Below are 20,240 nucleotides of genomic sequence, written 5' to 3'. Positions count from 1 at the left end.
ACCCTGGAGGCTATCAGCCTCTATTCCTGATGAAGGGCTTTTGCCTAAAACGTCGATTTTCCTGCTCCTCGTATGCTGCCTGACCTGCTGTGCTTTTCCAGCACCACTCTAATCTAAACTCAAATTGCCTCACAGCCTACAAACGTGTAGTCACTGTTGTAATGCGGGAAATCTGTAGTCAATCTGCCCACAGCAAGCTCCCTCAGTTGTCAATATGAAAAAGGTTAGTTAATTTATTTTTGTGATGTTGACTGAGGGTTATCGGTGCTAGCACTGCAGCCTCACAGTGCCAGGGACCCGGGTTCGATTTCAACCTCAGGTGACTGCCTGTGTGGAGTATGCACTTATGTCTACGTGGCTTTCCTCTGGGTGCTCTGGTTTCCTCCTACAATCCAAAGATGTGCAGATGAGAGTGGATTGGCCATGGGAAATTGCCCATTGTGATGTGCAGGCTGAAATAACTCCACAGAGGCTGATATCCCATCATCAAGTCACCCTTTATTTACTCTTGACACTGCTCCAGCTCCCTCAGAGCCAGCTTTCAGAGAGAACAGAACCCCTAACAATCCTGTTTGTATCTGTTAGCCAGGGCTCCCTGATTGGACCAAGTTAACAGCCCCAATCAGGGAACTCATATTCGATGAGGTCCATCTTGTTACAATCACTACACAGGCTAGGTAGACTAGCCAGGGTAAATGCAGGGTTACAGGAATGGAGGATGCTCTTGGGAGGGTCGGTGCAGACTTGATGGGCCGAACAGCCTCTTTCTGCACTGTAGGGATTCTATAATTTGGCCAGGACACCAGAGAGATTCATGTTTAGAATAGTGCTACAGGATCTTTCACATCTCCCAGAGCGAGCTGATGTGAACTTAGCTTGGTTTGGCGTCTCATTTGAAAGCCAGCATCTCTGACAGTGCAGCATTCCCTCAGCACTCTACTGGAGAATCTTCTAATGCCATTGTGATGCTGAGTGTTCCCAGCTGGTGTCCTGTAGCTTGCTGCCATCATGCTCTTCCCTTCACTGGGTCAATTTGGTTTGCAGTGATAGAGGTAAACCTTGAGAGAGTCCTGACAAGGTGAGGCTTTTGTCTTTAACACAGCGTGATTTATTGCATGATAGCATCAGGTGTACGTTCCATTAGTAAGTTAGAATGATTGTTACTGAAGACACCAGGTACATATATCTTCATCCTACCAGACACCAAAGTGTTCTGCCTTTCCCCTCCCAAATCCAACTTGGGTGGAACTTCATTCACTTTCCAACATTATCCCTTTCAGAGCCACTCCCTTACATAACATCATGTGCCTCAACACTGAGACTGATACCTCTAAGTGAAGAAGTCAGATATCACTCCAAGTGCCATAGCTCTCAGTTGAGAAATATAGAAAATACCAACAGGAGTAGGCCATTCGGCCCTTCCAGCCTGCTCCATCATCCAAGATGATCATGGCTGATCACCCAAATCAGACCCCTCTTCCTGTTTCTCCCCATATTCTTTGATCCCTTTAGCTCTGAGAACTCTATCATGGAATCATGGAATCCTGACAGTGTAGAAGCAGGCCATTCGGCCCATCAAAGAGACCATTCGGCCCACTCAGACCCACCCCCTCACCATATCCCTGTAAGCCTGCATTTCCCCTTGGCTAACCAAGCTTACCCTTCACATCTCAACTCATTCCTGAAAACTTTCAAATGTTTTAGCCTCAACCATTTTCTGTGGCAGAGAATTCCACAGGCTCCCAACTCCCTGGATGAAGAACGTTTCTCCTCAGCTCAGTCCTAACCAGCCTATCCCAGATTTTTTACACTGTTCCTCTTTCTCTGGTCTCCTGACATTCTTATTTCTGATTGGGCGGCCCCTCACATCCCTGACTGTGTCCTGGAGGTATAGTGCAGCCTGACAATTCCAGGGCTCGTTTCCCAATCCCCACTCCTGCAACTGCATAATGTACAAGCTCGCAAATGTGAAAGTAACTCTTTCACGGGATGTGGCAAGAATTTGCTGTCTGCCTCTAATTGTCCCAGCACTGAGTGACATGCTCAGCCATTTCAAAGAGCAATTAAAAGTCCATTTCGCTGTTTAGGGTCTGGAGTCACATGTAGGCCAGACCAGGTAAGGACGGCAGGTTTCCTTCACTGAAGGACATTAGTGAACCAATTGGATTTTTACCACAGTTGATGTCACCATTACAGGGACTAGTGTTACATTCCAGATTTCGTTAATTGAATTTAAATCAATGACCTGGGCCTCTGGATTACTTGTCCAATCACATTACCACAGGGTGCACTCTCAGTGGGTCAAAGACTACCACTTTAGAACCCAAAAAATGCCCGATTCATCTCAAAGCAGCCTGGAAAAGCAAAGCTACGTGTCCAAAATTTGAACAATGGATTAAACAAGCCATGCCATTTAAAAAATATTTTTAATGAGATCAATGGCACATCCCTAATTGCCCTTGAGAAGGTTGTAGGGAGCCATCTTCTTGAACCACTGCAATCCATGGGATGCAAGTACACCTGAGGGTAGCGCGGTGGCTCAGTGGTTAGCACTGCTGCCTCACAGCGCCAGGGACCCGGGTGACTGTCTGTGTGGAGTTTGCATGTTCTCCCCGTGTCTGTGTGGGTTCACTCCAGTTTCCTCCCACAGTCCAAAGATGTGCAGGCTAGGGTGGATTGGCCATGCTAAATTGCCCATAATCTCTTCATCTCACCTCTGCGACAAAGTGATGCCTAACTCCAAAAGGCAGAGTTTGAGGTGCTTCAGCCAATGACACTTCCTTTATCCGGAAATCTGCTGAAATTCCCATGTGGGACAGGATGGATACTACAGGAATAGGAGCTGCCATTCACCTATCCATTAGACAATGGTAATGGACTATTTAACATCATCAAGACTCAACAGCCTCTCCCTCCTCCCTTCTGTTGTCACTTCACTATATATTGAAATTTCTTCCCTATTCCATCAATAAACAAAACATCTTCCTTTAGTCATTCAAATAGCTTTCTATTGTGGAAAGGGAACTATAGAACTATAAACCACCCCAGCTAACTGACCCATGGCCTCCCTGCGATATCCCAGTTACATTTGCTTTAGCTCTCATTTCAGCTCTCCCAATTTGATTTGCACTCCCCCTGGTCTGGTTTAAAGTGATCCCAACTGATTCACAGTTGACCATACTGCTTTCCACTGATCCCGGTCTGCTCCCCAGAGATCCCAGTCTGCTTCCCAGTGACCCCCGTCTGCTTCCCAGTTTTCCTGACTGACTCACAGTGATCCTGACCTGACTCACAGTGATCCTGACTGATTCCCAGTGGTCGTAGTCTGCTTCCCAGTGTTCCTGACCTGACTCACAGTGATCCTGACTGATTCCCAGTGATCCCGGTCTGCTTCCCAGTGATCCCGGTCTGCTTCCCAGTAGTCGTGGTCTGCTTCCCAGTGTTCCTGACCTGACTCACAGTGATCCTGACCTGACTCACAGTGATCCTGACTGATTCCCAGTGATCCCGGTCTGCTTCCCAGTGTTCCTGACCTGACTCACAGTGATCCCGGTCTGCTTCCCAGTAGTCGTGGTCTGCTTCCCAGTGTTCCTGACCTGACTCACAGTGATCCTGACTGCTTCCCAGTAGTCGTGGTCTGCTTCCCAGTTTTCCTGACTGACTCACAGTGATCCTGACCTGACTCACAGTGATCCTGGTTTGCTTCCCAGTGTTCCTGACCTGACTCACAGTGATCCCGGTCTGCTGCCAAGAGGACCTGAGTGTTTGACATTCTGCCAGGAATTTACAGAATGCCTACAGATGTAACATAACTAACTAAACCAAAACAAGGAGGTGCTGAGGGGAACACCTTCCTTATACAGCGACATGTTCTGGATTTGGAATTCACTGCCTTACAAGGGACAGATTCATTATTGCAAACTTTTCAAAGGGAAATAGACCAATATGTGTGATAAAAGGTTCACAGAACTATTGGGAGAAGAAAAGGAGGGAGGGGAGAGAGACTGACTGAATATTCCTAAGAAAGGGACAGCACAGATGTGACCGGCTGAATGGACTCCTGCTATACTGTAAGATGTTAAAGCCAAGAAGCTTACACAGAGCATAAACGAGTGTTAATGTTTCATTCCTAGGGACAAGCGACATTTGACAGTCTGTGGCAACTTGTGATCCATTGACCAAATATAGTTTAATGTGACACAACTGACGATGATCTTTTTTCCCAGCTCATTTGAACAAGAAAGCATTTTCTGCATTTCTTCCTCCATTCTCACACTGTCTCACCAGTGTACAGAAGGAACAAGGGCAATCTATGATAGAGGTGAAGGTAGCAGGAAGAGAAAGAAAGTTTTCAGTTAAAGCATGAGAAAAATAAAAAGGAGGTCAGGGAGATATTGCAACCCCTTGTGTCCTGCTTTTGAACGCTGAGATATTTTAACAGGCAGAATGATTAAACATTCATTGCTTTATGTTTACTTTTTTTTTAAATGATAAAGAAGCCACACTATCAATCTCAGGTGTTTTTCTTGTGAGAGATTTCTTTGAGGGAGTCTGATGATGGAGAGTCAGCCCTGATTAAAATAGGAGATTTCACATCCTGTATCAACATCTCAAACGTTCCCCAGGACAGGTATAATACAGGTTTACTCTGAAGAGACACCACCTTTGCCCTTTATCAACTCCAATGCCCTGCCTCCTCTAACATCCCCGCCACAAAACCGAAGGAAAAATTAAAACACAAACTGCCCCGCAAAATCTTTCAAAACACATTGTCTCTGTAAAAGGTATTTGCAATCATCTTACCTTAATTCAAGCTCTGCCTTGACTTCAAAAAAAATACACAAACTGCTTCCAGTTTTCTGTCTGGTACCCTCTGTCTGAAAGCACTCTCCCTGCTACACCAGGACTTCAGCAAACATGCTGACAGAAGAGATACAATTGCTAATCTTTGCAAACAATGCTTCAACAGCTCTAGCACTCTCATAAATATTGCTATAAATTGTGTCAATCGCTTTGACTGGCAGTACGGAGATCCGATCAGGAGCCACACTGCGAGAGACCAATCAGCACTTTCAGAACAAACAGGAGGACCAGCCAGTCTTGTGTGTGGAGGCGGAGAGTTGACAAGATTTATTTGACAGACTCTGCAAGGTTTAGAAGTTTGCTGTAGCATTCATTTATCATTTATACAATGCCATCTCTTTGTACTTATTCTGCAGTGTAGCCTGTTGCGCTGTCTGTCTGCTGCTGTTATTTCCATGGCTACCCTATCAAACGGATGTTTTCAATGCTTGAGATTTTCTTCCTTTTTATTTCCATCGTGCAGGCAAGCATCTTAACGTGGAGTTTTACAGCACAGACATGGCCATTCAGCCCCTCAAAGCCTGGTGCTGGCTTTGTGCTCAAAAGACGCTTTCCCTCCTCATCCCGTCAGCATCTTATCTGCAGCTATCCCCTTCATTCCCCCGATCACTGTCATTAAATCTTACATCCCAGTGCACGTTCCAGCACAGTCTAATCCCATGGGGCTGGCCTATTTTGAGTCGAGGAAGGAGCTTAACAGAGAAGAGAGTGCATCGACGATACGGTGCTAGTGCCAACAGTGACTGAGTCGGGTGTGGGCTGGTGTGGTACCCGGTAGCATCGGGGGCATCTGCATTGGCGAGGGTCGGGAGGACTCTTAGTGCCGAGGGCCTTGGTGGAGGTGAGGTGACGCAGAAGAGTGGGCACCCTTCGCCCCAGTGGTGGCAAAGGGGACTCGTGCCCGGGCACCAGCCCCACAGACCACGATGGAGCAGGAAGGGAACTGTAAAGTCGGGCACTTTCTCTTTATTTCTTTATTCTTTTGTCTATGTTTTGGTTTATCTATCTGTGCTTTAAGGTGAGGCCGGAGAGTGGCAACACTATCCAACACTTCCCGCTGTATTTTGTGACAAACTACACGTGACGATAAGTAAATCAAATCAAGAACTTCCTTTAGATTTGGAGCTGCAAAAGCACAGCATCTGAGGAGCAGGAGAGTCAACGTTTCAGGCTGACGAAGGGGGTTCAGTCTGAAACATTGACTCTCCTGCTCCTCAGGCGCTGTCTGACCTGCTGTGCTTTTCCAGTATTACATCTATTGGCTCTGGTTTCCAACATCTGTAGGGGTGGCTCAGTGGTCAGCACTGCTGCCTCACAGCACCAAGGACCAGGGTTTGAGTCCAGCCTCGGGTGGCTGTCTGTGTGGGGTTTGCATGTTCTCCTTGTGTCTGTGTGGGCTTCCTCTAGGTGCTCTGGCTTCCTCCCACAGTCCAAAGATGTGCAGGTTAGGTGAATTAGCCATGCTAAATTGCCAATAGTGTCAGGGGTAAATATAGGGTAGGGGAATGGGTCTGGGTGAGTTACTCTTCGGAGGGTCGGTGTGGATTTGTTGGGCCGAAGAGCCTGTTTCCATACTGTGAGGATTCTAATCTTATTGACTCCAAGAACTACCATTAATAGTCATATATAATGAAGATGTCATATTGGGGTTGAAACGCTAACTGCATTTTTCTCTCTCCCCCGATGCTGCCAGACCTGCTGAGTTTCTCCAGCAATTCCTCTCTGTATTTCTAAAGAAAAATGCTGGTCCCTAGCATCCACATATTTTGCCTTGAATTGCGTGTTTCAGGTCCCTGACATTGTCAGGAGAACTTACAACGGTGGGACCAGAGACTTCTGTCGATACAAAAAGAGAGCTGGTGTGTGTAAGTGAGAGCCAGCTCGGTGAAACTGTTACTCCGAGGGCATAGAGGCACTCTGAGGGAGAGGGGGGTTGGAGAGTGTGTGTACCTCAGTATTGCAGGCTCATCTGAGACCTGGGGAACTCCCTCTGCATTCTATAAATTAAATTATTTTAAGTCTCTCAGCTCTAAGCCTTAGAATTCCCTCCCCAAACCCTTCTGCCACTCTCTCTAAGACAGGCTAAGCAAAGACATGCCAGAGAATTCCTAGAGGTCTGGCACTCCAACCATCTCGCAACCTCTCAGAAAACGAACAGGAAATGACATCACCACAAACCCCAGGAACCCCATCCAGGACAAACATATAAATAGAAAGCAGGAGACAACAGCTTCGCTTCACTTGGAGGTCGCCACTGATGATGTTACCTAGCCAGGTAATGAAACGTCTGGATATCAAACCTACAGCTCAGCGAGCAAACCTACACCCTAAACTCACTCTTCTGTTTCAACTGTACCTTAAAACCCACCAACTTAGAAACAGAAAAATACAGAAAAGAGGGGCAGGAAGATGCCATTCGGCCCTTCAAGGCTGCTTCACCTTTCAATCCGATTGTGGTTGATCATCCAATGCAGTCCTCCCCCCACCCCATTCCCACTTTTGCCCCATATCCCATGCTCCCTTTAGCCCCATGAGCTATATCTAACCCACTCTTGCAAATATTCCATGTTTTAGCCTCAATTGTTTTCTGTGCAGAGAATCCCACAGGCTCACCGCTCTCTGGGAGAAAACATTTCACAGAATCACATAACCCTTACAAGTGTAGAAGGAGGTGGTTTGGCCCATTGAGTCTGCACCAACCTCCGAACAGCAATCCCTCCGGACCCACCCATCCCTGTATCCCTGCAACTCCCATGGCTAATCCACCTAACCTGTGCATCCCTGGACACTGCAGGCAATTTCCCATGGACAATCTACATCGTTGGAAACTGGAGCACCCAGAGGAAACCCACGCAGACACGGGGAGAATGTGAAAACTCCACACAGACAGTCGCCCGAGGCTGGAATCGAAACTGGCTCCCTGAAGCCATGAGGCAGCATTGCTAATCACTGAGCCACAATGCCCCCTCTCCTCATTTCATATCCTTATATTCAGCCCCTGACCCCATCCCCCCATTGGGTTTGGCAATCTTGGTCACTGAGAAGGTCCTTTCTGTGTTTACCCTGCCTAGTCCAGTTAGATTGTTAGAGGTTTCTACGAGACTTCCCCTCCCACCCTCCGATTCCTTTAAACTCCAGTGAACCGAACTGATCTAGTCCCTCTTCATGTCAATCCTGCCATTCCAGGAACCAGTCTGGTAGACCTTTGCTGCACTCTTCCACCGTCAGAATGTTCTTCCTCAGATGGGGAGACCAAAACTGCACAGAATACTTCAGGTGTGGTCTCACCGAGGCGCTGCACAATAGCAGCAAAACATCGCTGCTCCTCTGCTCGAACCCTCTAGCTATGAAGGCCATCATTCACCCTCTGGCTGTGTGGAGTTTGCACATTCTCCCTGTGTCTGCGTGGGTTTCCTCCGGGTGCTCTGGTTTCCTCCCACAGTCCAAAGCTGTGCACCTTAGGGTGGATTGGCCACAGGAAACTGTCCCAGAGTGTCCAGGGATGTGCAGGCTGGGTGGGTTAGCCATGGAAAATGCAGGGTTACAGGCATAGGGTAGGGTGTGCTGGGTTTGGGTGGGATGTTCTTTGGAGGGTTGGTATGGACCCAAACGGGCCAAATGGCCTGCTTCCACATTGTGATTCCACGATTCCCTTTTGCTTACTTTGCCTGCTGCTCCTACATATTTACTTTTCCCCATATTATGGTTTCCTTTCCTGATATTTCCTTCTTTTGGTTCAGAGTCAATGTTTACTTGCTAATGCTCTTATTGAAAACTGGGTCATTTTGCAATGAAAACTGACACCTTTAAGCTCCCCTCTATGGCAATATGACCCTGACCTGGGGCTGTGTTGTCCAACTGCATGAGTAGGCCATGGCCTGACGGTGTTATCACTCAACATTAATCCAGAAAGTCAGCTAATGTTCTGGGGAATCGGATTGGAAACCCACCACAGCAGATGGTGGGATCTAAATTCCGAAAAAGTATCTGACGACCATGAAACCATTGCTGATTGTTGGAAAAACTCACCGGGTATTGAACTCGACACCAGAAAACACAACGGCAGAAACTACCCTATTGGCCATGCAAAGTTCCTTACTAACGTCTGGGGACTAGTGCTAGAAGGATAAGGGCAACAGATATATGAAAACACCACCACCTTCAAGTTCCCCTCCAAGCCACTCACCATCCTGACTTGGAAATATACCACTGTTCCGTCACTGACAAAGGGGCAGCGCTCCAAAAGCTTGTGATTTCAAATAAACCTGTTGGACCCTAACCTGGTGTTGTGTGACATCTGACCTTGTCCACCTCAGTCCCACACTGGCACCTCCACATCATGGCTACCTTGTTGGTGACACCCACATCCTATGATAGAAAGTGGGATTACACTGAAGTGTGGGAAAGTGGGATTAGTGTAGGTAGTTGTGTATTTTTGGCAGTACAGACTAGATAGGCCAAAGGCCTCTTCTACACTGTATGATGCTATGAATAAACTAACGAATAAACTAAACTATGAATAAACTAAACTTGTTGCGATGGAGTGGGTGGTTTTATTCATTCTGAGACATACACTTGCATCGTTGTAATTCAGATGCGCGTTGCACTGCTCTGCAACATTAAAGGTGTCACCAAACATTCCCAGAATAAACCAATTCTGTTGGGATCTTTTATCTTTGTAACCATCTTAAAGCAGTGCCCTATGGCTTAACTTTGGATCGAAACTCCACAGGAATTCCCTCGGAGCCCCATATAATTTCAAAGATCTCTTTAAGTTTTTGCCCAACCATGTCTTTCACTAGGGGTCCCATGAACAATGCCATTGAATTTCATCGGAACGTTAAATGACAAGCCCTTTAACCTGAGATTAACACCAACACCACCTCCCCCTCCCCCCCCCCACCCTCGACACCACCACCCCAATCCCCGTCTCAACCAATCCCTTTCACATTCTCCATAACAAATGGGAACAGGCGCAGGCCATTCGGCCCCGTGAGCTTCCCCTGCCATTCAATTGGATCGTGGCTGATCTGACATTCCTCACACCTCGCCCTTTCCCCAAAACACTTGATTCCCCGACTGATCAGGAATCGATCGACCCGTCTCTAAAATAGACGTAATGTCTCTGGTCCCAACAGCTCTTTATCAAGATGGTGCTGGAAAAACACAAGCAAGTCAGGCAGCATCCGAGGAGCAGGAAAATCAACATTTCAGGCAGGAGACCTATCCCAACAGCTCTTTGGCAAGCAGGTCCAAAGACTACAACTCTTTGAGAGAAGAAATTCCTTCTCAGCTTACTCTTACATTAGCACCTCTTTATTGTGAGACTGTGCCCTCCTTTGATTCTCAGCTCTCCCATAAGGGGAAACATCCTCTCAGCATTGACCCTGGCAGGCCGTTTCAGCATCCGACAGGTCGTCTCTCACTCATAGAATGCCTATAGTGTGGATACAGGCCCTCCGAAGAATAACCCACCCAGACCCATCCCCCTACCCTATTATCCTACATTAACCCCTGACTAATGCACCTAACCTACATAACTCTGAACACTAGAGGCAATTTAGCTTGGCCAATTCACCCTAACCTGCATATCTTTGGATTGCGGGAGGGAACTGGAGCACCCAGAGGAAACCCATGCAGACACACGAGAATGTACAAGCTCCACTTCGTGGGCGGCATGGTGGCACGAAGGGCCTGTTTCCACACTGTAATTAAATCTAAATCCACACAGACAGCCACCCAAGGCGAGAATCGAACCCAGGCCCCTAACGCTGAGAGGTAGCTAATGCACTGAGTCACCATGCTGCTCTACTCTTTTTAATTCCCGGTTGATTTTCCTGAATGTTTCCGCTTGCCCATATTCTGCTCTGACTGATCATCCCTGCATCGCACTATCGTGACAAATGCAAGTGATGGTCACATCTCCCTGAGCGCTGACTGATATCCCTCAAGAGAGTTGACCTCACAACTTACATGTGGCAAGGTCGCACCTATGACGTGTTACAGGGGTCAAAGATGAGTGCTGCACTGAGATTAATCAATCTTCTGTCAATGCTTAAACACTGTGGGAATAAAGGACACAAACTGGATAAAACATACTCCCTTTGAAACCTCCTTTATCACCCAGCGTGGTACCTGGCTATTTAGATTGGAAGGTCCGATGTTCTGTCTCCTGTTGAGACTGGAGTTGAACTCAGACACAGCTACAAACTGAGCTGCTTTTCACCGTTTCTGGTCACTGGATTGCAGAAGGGACAAATCCTCAGGGTTTCTGCCTCTGCTCATAGAGAGAAAAAACAAAAGAACTGCAGATGCTGTAAATCAGAAACCAAAACAGAAACCGCTGGAAAAGCTCAGAGGGTCTGGAAGCATCTGTGGAGAGAAATCAGAGTTAATGTTTTGGGTTGAGTGACCCTTCCTCAGAATTGATGGTAGCTAGGAAAATATACGTTTATATGCAGAAGATTGATTGAGGAGAGGCGGGGTAAGGAATAAACAGTAAGTGAGGAGAGAACCCAAAGAGAGAAAAACAGTTGGACAGAAAAAGGAGTTGGATTACGATTCAGCTAGGACGGTGAAGAGCTATTAATGGGGACTATTAGTGGCTAACAATGGGTTGTGTTTAATGGCAGACCATGTGATAACAAGGCCTGGAGCATGGACGCTACAGAAAGGACATAGGAGAGAACCAGTCCCAGATATTGAACTCAGTATGGAGTCTGGAAGGTTGCAGGGTCCCCAAGCAGAAAATGAGATGTTATTCAAAACAAATATGATTTGATAGTCATCAAGGAGACATGGTTGCTGAATGGTCATGAGTGGGGATTAAATATCCAGGGGTACCAGATTATTCAGAAGGAGTTTCAGGAATGTAAGGGTGGTGATGTAGCTCTGATATTCAAGGACGATATCAGGGCAGTGCTGAGAGATATAGGTTCTATGGAGCATGAGGTCAAATCCATTTGGGTGGAAATTAAGAATTCCAAGAAGAAAAATTCACTGATCAGTGTAGTCTATAGGCCACCAAATAATAGCATCACATTGGGGCGGGTAATAAACAAGCAAATAACTAATGCCTGTAAAAAATGGTACGGCTATTAATCTGCATGTAGATTGGTCAAACCAGCTCAGTCAGGGTAGCTTTGAGGAGGAATTTGTTGAGTGTATCCGCGATAGTTTTCTTGAACAGTATGTAATGGAACTGACGAGGGAGCAAGCTATCCTAGATCTGGTCTTGTGTAATGAGGTAGGAATAATTAATGATCTCATAGTTAGGGATTCTCATAGAAGGAGTGATCACAGTATGGTTGGATTTAGAATACAGATGGAGAGTGTGAAGATAAAATCCAATACCAGGGTCCTGTGCTTGAATAAGGGAGACCACGATGGGGCAGCACAGTGGCTCAGTGGTTAGCACTGCTGCCTCACAGCGCCAGGGACCCGGGTTCAATTCCTGCCTTGGGCAATTGCCTACGTGGAGTTTGCACATTCTCCCCGTGTCTGCGCGGGTTTCCTCCGGGTGCTCCGGTTTCCTCCCACAATGCAATGATGTGCAGGTTAGGTGAATTGACCACGCTAAATTGCCCCATAGTGTTAGGTGCATTAATCAGGGGTAAATATGGGATAGGGGAATGGGTCTGGGTGGGTTACTCTTCAGAGGGTCGGTGTGGACTTGTTGGGCTGAGGGGCCTGTTTCCATGCTGCATCTTAACAATGGGACAATTTCTTTCGAGATATCCTGCTATTTCTTCCTTGAGAAGACTCAAGCATCTTCCCCACTATAGAAGTTAAGCTCTCTGGTCTATAATTCCCCATCTTTGGTCTCCCTCCCTTTTTAAACAGTGGCGTCACATTTGCTATTTTCCAGTCTGCTGGGACTGCCCCAGGGTCTAGTAAATTTTGGAAAATTACCGCCAGTCCACCTGCTATTTCCCCTCCATCTCTTTTAGCACCCTGGGATGCAGCATGGGTTCATGCTTCACAATGATAGAATGAGGGAGGACCTGGCTAAAGTAGACTACAAGCAGACTTTATGGTTGACAGGTGATGAGCAGTGGAAGACCTTCAAAGTGCTCGGCAAAAATATATTCCAATGAAAAGGAAGGACTGTAAGAGAAGGGGTAATCTGCCATGAGTGTCCAGGCTATCAAAGTGAAAGCGAAAACATATAAAGTGGCCAAAAACAGCAGGATTCTAGAAGATTGGGAAAACTTTAAAGGTCAACAGAAAGCCACAAAAAGAGCTATAAAGAAAAGTAAGATAGAGTATGAGAAAAAATTAGCACAGAATATAAAGACAGACAGCAAAAGTTTCTATGAATATATAAAATGAAGAAGAGTGGCTAAAGTAAATGTTGGTCCTTTAGAGGATGAGAAGGGGCCATTAGTTATGGGATGTGATGAATGGCCGAGGCATTGTTCAGGTATTTTGTATCGGTCTTCACAGTGAAGGACACTATAACAAACCACTAAATGACGAAGAGACTAAGATAGGTGAGGACTTGGAAACAATTTTTATTATGGAAGAGTTAGTGTTGGAGCTAAGGATTGATAAGTCTCCTGGCCCTGATGGAATGCATCCCAGGGTGCTAAAAGAGATGGAGGGGAAATAGCAGGTGGACTGGCGGTAATTTTCCAAAATTTACTAGACCCTGGGGCAGTCCCAGCAGACTGGAAAATAGCAAATGTGACGCCACTGTTTAAAAAGGGAGGGAGACCAAAGATGGGGAATTATAGACCAGAGAGCTTAACCTCTATAGTGGGGAAGATGCTTGAGTCTTCTCAAGGAAGAAATAGCAGGATATCTCGAAAGAAATTGTCCCATTGTTAAGATGCAGCATGGGTTCATGCTTCACAAATCTTTTGGAATTCTATGAAGACATTTCAAGCAATGGGGACAATGGGGACTCAGTGGATGTGGTGTACCTAGATTTCCAAAAGGCCTTTGACAAGGTGCTAGACATGAGGCTGCTGCATAAGATAAGGATGTATGGTGTTAGGGGAAAGTATTGGTGTGGATAGAGGATTGGTTGACTAACAGGAAGCAAAGAATGGGGATAAATGAGTACTATTCTGGTTGGCAATCAGTGACTAAAGGTGTTGGAACCGCAATTATTTACAATTTATATAGATGATTTGGAGTTGGGTACCACGTGTAGCCTGTCAAAGTTTGCCGATGACACTAAGATGAGTGGCAGAGCAAAATGTGCAGAGGACTGTAAAACTTTGCTGAGGAACATAGATACATTGAGTGAGTGGGCAAAGGTGTGGCAGATGGAATACAATGTTAGTTAATGTGAAGTCATACATTTTGGGAGGAGTAACAGCAAAATACATTATTACTTGAATGGCAAAAACTTGCAGCATGCTGCTATGCAGAGGGACCTGTGTGTCCTTGTGTATGAATCACAGAAGGTTGGCCAGCAGGTACAACAAGTAATTAGGAAGGTAAATGGAATTTTGTCCTTCATTGCTAAAGGGGTTGGATCTAAAAGCAGAGAGGTAATGTTACAGATGTACAGGATGCTGGTGAGACCACACTTGGAGTACTGTGTGCAGGTTTGGTCTCCTTACTTGAGAAAGGATGTACTGGCACTGGAGGGGGCGGAGAGGAGGTTCACTAGGTTGTTTCTGAAGTTGAGGGGGTTGGCTTATGAGGAGAGACTGAGTAAAGTTGGATTATGTTCATTGGAATTCAGAAGAATGAGGGGAGTTCTTATCGAAACAAGTAAAATTATGAAGGAAATCAATAAAATAGGAGTAGAGAGGATGTTTCCCCTGGTAGATGAGACCAGGACAAGAGGGCATGGCCTCACAATCAGGGGGATCGGATTTAGGACGGAATTGAGAAGGAACTTCTTCACCCAGAAGTTTGTTAACCAATGGAATTCCCTGCCCGGGGGAGGAGTTGACGCTATTTCAGTAATCGCTTTTAAAGCAAAGGTAGATATCTTCTGATAAATAAAGGAATTAAGGGATATGGTGAAAACGCGGGTTAGTGAAGCCAAGTTCATGAAAAGATCAGCCATGATCTTATTGAATAGTGGAGCAGGCTCGATGGGCCGTTCGGCCTACTGCTCCTCCTCCTGCTCTTGTGTTCTTCCAGTTTGTGCTGAGCTTCATTGGAGCACTGCAGTAAGCCTGAGGACGGAGATGTTGGAAAGGGAACAGGGTGGTGGGTTAGTATGGCAGGCAACTGGAAGCTCAGGGTCTTTTTTGCGAGCAGAAGGTAGGCATTCTGCGAAGTGATCACCCAGCCTATGCTCCGTTTCTCCAATTTAGAGGAGACCACATTGTGAGCAGCGAATGCAGGAGACTAGACTGCGAGAAGTGCAGGTAGGGTGCTGCTTTACCTGGAAGGTGTGTTTGGGCCCTTGGATACTGAGGAGGCAGGAGGGAAATGGGCAGGTGTTACACCTTCAGCAGTTGCAGGAGAAGATGCCATGGGGCTGTTGGAGCGGGGGTTGGGGTGGGGGGGAGGGGTGTGGTGTGGTGGAAGGTGTGTTGATGGGAGTGAAGGAGGACTGGACTGGGGTGTCCCAGAGGGAATGGTCCCTGCGGAAGGCTGACGGGGGAGGGGAGGGGAGGGTAATATGTGTCTGATGGTGGCATCCCCCTGTAGGTGGCACAAATGGCAGCTAATGATCCTCTGGATGTGGATTGGTGGGATGGTAGGTGAGGACAAGGGGGACCCTATCGTTGTTGCGGGAGGGAAGAGAGGGGTGAGGGCCGTAGTGCGGGAGATGGGTCAGACCCAGTTGACGGTCCCATCAACTACAACGCTAGGGACCCAGGCTCGATTCCAGCCTCAGGCAACTGTCTGTGTGGAGTTTGCACATTCTCCCCGTGTCTGTATGGGTTTCCTCCGGTTCCCTCCCACGAAGCTTGCAGGTTAGGTGGATTAGCCTTTGGCAAATTGCCCAAGAGTGAGCAGGGATGTGCAGGCTAGGCGAGTTAGCTGTGGGAAATGCAGGGTTGTGGACATGGGGTGAGGATGGGTGGGATGCTCTTTGCAGGGTCGATGCAGACTCGATGGGCGAAATTCCCTCTTTGCGCACTGTAAGGATTTGCCAATTCTGCATTTACAACAAGACTCGAATAAAGGCAAGATGGCGGTAGTCTAGAAATAGTTCACTCGGCTAATACCTGGTCTTACGGGGAGAAGTTGAATAGATTGGGCCTTTACTCATTGGGATATAGTAGAGTGAGTGATGATCTCATTGAAACATATGAAATCCTTTAGGGATTTGACAGCATAGATGTGGAAGGTTAGTTCTCCTAGTCAGGAAGCGAGTCTGGGACTAGGGGGCATCATCCCAGAATAAGGGATTGCACGTTTAAGACAGAGATGAACAGGAATTTGTTGTCTCAAAGAGTAGTGTATCTGTGGAATTCTTTGCTGTTGAGGCTGGTCAAAAAGTATGTTCAAGACTGAGACAGATTTTTAATCAGGAAGGGTTACAGGGAAAAGGCAGGATACAGGAGTTGAGGATGATCAGATCAACCACGATCCCATTGAATTTTATTTATTTGTTCACGGGATGTGGCTTCCTCTGGCTAAACCAGCATTTATTGCCCATCCCTAATTGCCCAGAGGGTAGTTAAGAGACAACCACATTGCTGTGGGTCTGGCGTCACATGTAGGCCAGACCAGGTAAGGATGGCAGATTTCCTTCCCTCGAAGACATTAATGAACCACATGGGTTTTCTCAACAAAGGTTTCATAATCATCATTACCACTCCTAATCCCAGGTTCTTTGTATTGAATTCAAATTCCGCCATCTGCAGAGGCAGGATTTGAGCCCGGGTGACCAAACCATCAGCGGAGTTTCTGGATTCATAGTCTCGCGCTAATACCAAATGAAAACCCAAAAGAACTGTGGATGCCGGAAATCCGAAATAAACACAAAATTGCTGGAAAAACTCAACTGGTCTGTGGGGAGAAACCAATTAACATTTCGGGTCAAGTGACCCTTCCTCAGGACTGAGTTCCACGGTTCTGAGGACGGGTCACTCGACCTGAAATGTTAATTTTGCTTGGACCTGATGAGATTTTCCAGCAATTTCTCTCTTTGTAGCAATAACGTAACCAGGTCAGAGCATGACAGAGCAAACTCGATGGGCTGAATGGTCTACGACTGTTGCTATGTGTTATGAGCCTCACCCCGTCGTGCTCTCTGCTCAAAGCTGGGCAGCTTCCAGCTGGTTCTCCTAGGCGCTGGGGCAACAATTTATTTATTTCATTACCCCCACACTACCGCCTAACTGCGGTAGTGCTTATTTTTCCCCCGCACCCATGTTGTGTGCGTTCACAGTGAGACACAGTGAAAGACCCAAGGTGAACAAGTCTTTACTCAGTTTCCACCAAGGGCAGCATTTTAAAGGTTTACCTGAGAAAGTGTTGATTGTCTTCTTTTTATAAACATAACAATAACAAGACAGCTTCTAATTTTGCTGTGCAGCACTGTCAGCTCAATGTTTAAACAGTCAGTGACTGCTGACATTATCCCAATGACTGCTTTGGGAGTTACTGAGGGCTGACAGTGCGTGGGGGCTGAATTAACATCAGTTCCAAGGCAGCTGCGAATCCAGAAGGCACTATCATTTCTCGGCTGCTTTGCTGGATTTATTTGAGCGCTGCCACATGATGAACTGGACTGTAGGAGTCTCGCACAGCTCCTTAACCTTCCCTTCAAGTCTCGGCAGAGACCTCAGCCACTTCTGCATGACCAGAGGTACGGAGAGGAGCATAAGCGAAAATAAAGCCATTAGCGATCACCATGGAAACCACTTAAAGGTGGGGTGTTGATGGCAACCTGCCAAGCCTCCAAATGCTACTTTGCTGTTTAAAAAGGCCACATAGGAAATGATAAAATGTTATTTTAGCTTCATTTAGTAGTGGTACTGTCACTGACAGAAATTGAGGTTAATGCTTTTGGGGACCTGAGTTGGAATATCATCAGGGCAGGAGATAAAACTTGATAAAAGTCTAGAACAAAAATCTTGCCTAATAGAGAGTCATAAGCACAAACGAGGCCCTTCAGCCCATTGTGTCCACGCCAGTTATCCAGCATCTATCTACTCTAATTCCATTTTCTCCCTCTTGGCCCATAGCCTTGTGTTTCAAACGTCCATCTGGATACTTCTTTTACGTTTCTTGAAGGTTCCTACTCAGACCACCAAGTCAGGAAGTGACTTCCAGATGCCCATCATTCTCCGGGTGGAAAAGATTTTCCCCTCAAATCCCATCGAAATCTCCTGCATGTTACCTTAAATCTGTGATTCCCCCCACCCCCACAAAAAAGACAGAGAATGGCGGATGCTGGAAATCAGAAATAATGCAGAAATTGCTGGAGAAACTCAACAGGTCTGACAGGATCTGTGGAGAGAGAAAAACGGTGTTAATGGTTTGGGTCGAGTGACGCTTGCACAGAATAGAGGACCACAGAACTGTTCTGCAGAAGGATCACTGGACCTGCAACATTAACTCTGTTTTCTGTCCGCAGATGCTGCCAGACCTGCTGAGTTTTTCCATCAATTTCTACTTTTGTTTAAAACTGTGGCCTGTGGATGTTGACTCTCCGCTTCTGGGATTAAATGGGGACTACCTAACCACTGTCAATTGTCATTAAAAACTCATTTGGTTCCTTTATGTCCTTAATAAAAAATAATGCAAGCCTAACCAGTAGGAGTAAGAATAACACAAGAACGAGAGTCAAATAATGAGTTCAACCAAATTGAGTTTTAGCATTCCTGCTTCTTTAACAGTAAGATTTTCAATAACATTTAGAAAGGCTCTTAAATGCTGTCAGATCCTCACTGTGTGATTTTGTTAATCAATGAGTCAGTGATAAAGTCATAGAGATGTACAGCACAAAACTCGATCCAACTCCTCCACTCTGACCAGATACCCCAATCATTTGCCAGCACTTGGTCCATATCCCTCCAAACCCTTCCTATTCCTATACCCATCCAGATGCCTTTTAAGTGTTGTCATTTTATCAACCTCCACCACTTCCTCTGGGACTTTATTCCATTCACGTGAAAAAGGTGCCCCTTGGGTCCCTTTTAAATCTTTCCCCTCTCATCTTAAATCTATGCCCTCTAATTTTAGATTATCCCACCCTGGGGAAAAGACCTTGTTTATTCATGTTGTCCATGCCCCTCAAGATTTTATAAACTTCTATAAGGTCACCCCTCAGCCTCCGACGCTCCAGGGAAAATAACCCCAGCTTATTCAGCCTCTCCCTATAGCTCAAACCCTCCAACTCTGGCAACATTCTTGTAAATCTTTTCTAAACCCTTTCAAGTTTCACGGCGGCACGGCGGCACGGTGGTTAGCACTGCTGTCTCACAGCGCCAGAGACCCGGGTTCAATTCCCGCCTCAGGCGACTGACTGTGTGGAGTTTGCACGTTCTCCCCGTGTCTGCGTGGGTTTCCTCCGGGTGCTCCGGTTTCCTCCCACCATCCAAAGATGTGCAGGGTCAGGTGAATTGGCCATACTAAATTGCCCGTAGTGTTAGGTAAGGGGTAAATGTAGGGGTATGGGTGGGTTTCGCTTCGGCGGGTCGGTGTGGACTTGTTGGGCCGAAGGGCCTGTTTCCACACTGTAATCTAATCTAAATCTAAACATCCTTCCTATAACAGGGAAATCAGAATTGTATGCAATATTCCAAAAGTGGCCTCACCAATGTCCTGCACAGCTACAATATGACTCCCAACATCTATACTCAATGTACTGACCAATAAAGGCAAGCATACGAAATGTCTTCTTCACTATACTATCTATCTGTGCAGAAGAAATATACAAGGATGTTGCCAGGACTCAACGGTCTGAGTTAAAGGGAGAGGTTGGGCAAGCTGGGACCTTTTCTTTAAAGCATGGGAAACTGAGGGGGGATCTTACAGAAGTGTATAAGATCATGAGAGGCATAGATAGGGTGAACGCACTTTTTCCCAGGGTTGGGAAATTGAGGACTTGAGGGCATCAGTTTAAGGTCAGAGGGGCAAGAATAAAAGGGAACCTGAGGGGCAACATCTTCACACAGAGGGTGTAACGCATATGGAATGAGCTGCCAGCGGAAGTGGTTGAGATGGATACATTAACAACATTTAAAAGGCATTTGGACAAATACATGGATAGGGAAGGTTTAGAAGGATATGGGCAAGTGCAGGGAAATGGGATTAGCGTGGACGGACATTTTGGCCAAAGGACCTGTCTCCATGCTATAGGACTTTATGACTCCACTTTCAAGGCACTATGAACCTGCACTCTGAGGTCTCTTTGTTCAGCAAGCCACCCCAGGGCCTTATGTTTTGGAAGAATCACTCAATGTTCTATAAAAAAATTAAGGAGAGGCAGAAAAGTCTTCACAAAA

At 46.4% G+C, this 20,240-nt stretch overlaps 1 protein-coding gene across 1 annotated transcript in view; it reads right to left on the bottom strand.

Annotated features, from left to right (window-relative positions):
* LOC122541974 (somatostatin receptor type 5-like) overlaps window positions 1–4,961 on the bottom strand; it is a 46,458-nt gene extending 41,497 nt beyond the window's left edge. The window contains exon 1 of the mRNA XM_043679267.1: window positions 4,804–4,961. The gene's annotated coding sequence lies outside the window, so the exon portion shown is untranslated. The remainder of the gene's footprint in view (window positions 1–4,803) is intronic.
* Between the last annotated feature and the right edge of the window lie 15,279 nt (window positions 4,962–20,240).

The sequence above is a fragment of the Chiloscyllium plagiosum genome, chromosome 39 (assembly GCF_004010195.1).
Source record: "Chiloscyllium plagiosum isolate BGI_BamShark_2017 chromosome 39, ASM401019v2, whole genome shotgun sequence".
Lineage (NCBI taxonomy): Eukaryota > Metazoa > Chordata > Chondrichthyes > Orectolobiformes > Hemiscylliidae > Chiloscyllium > Chiloscyllium plagiosum.
Note: the sequence above shows the minus strand (reverse complement) of the source record. Positions and strands in the feature narration are given on the sequence as shown.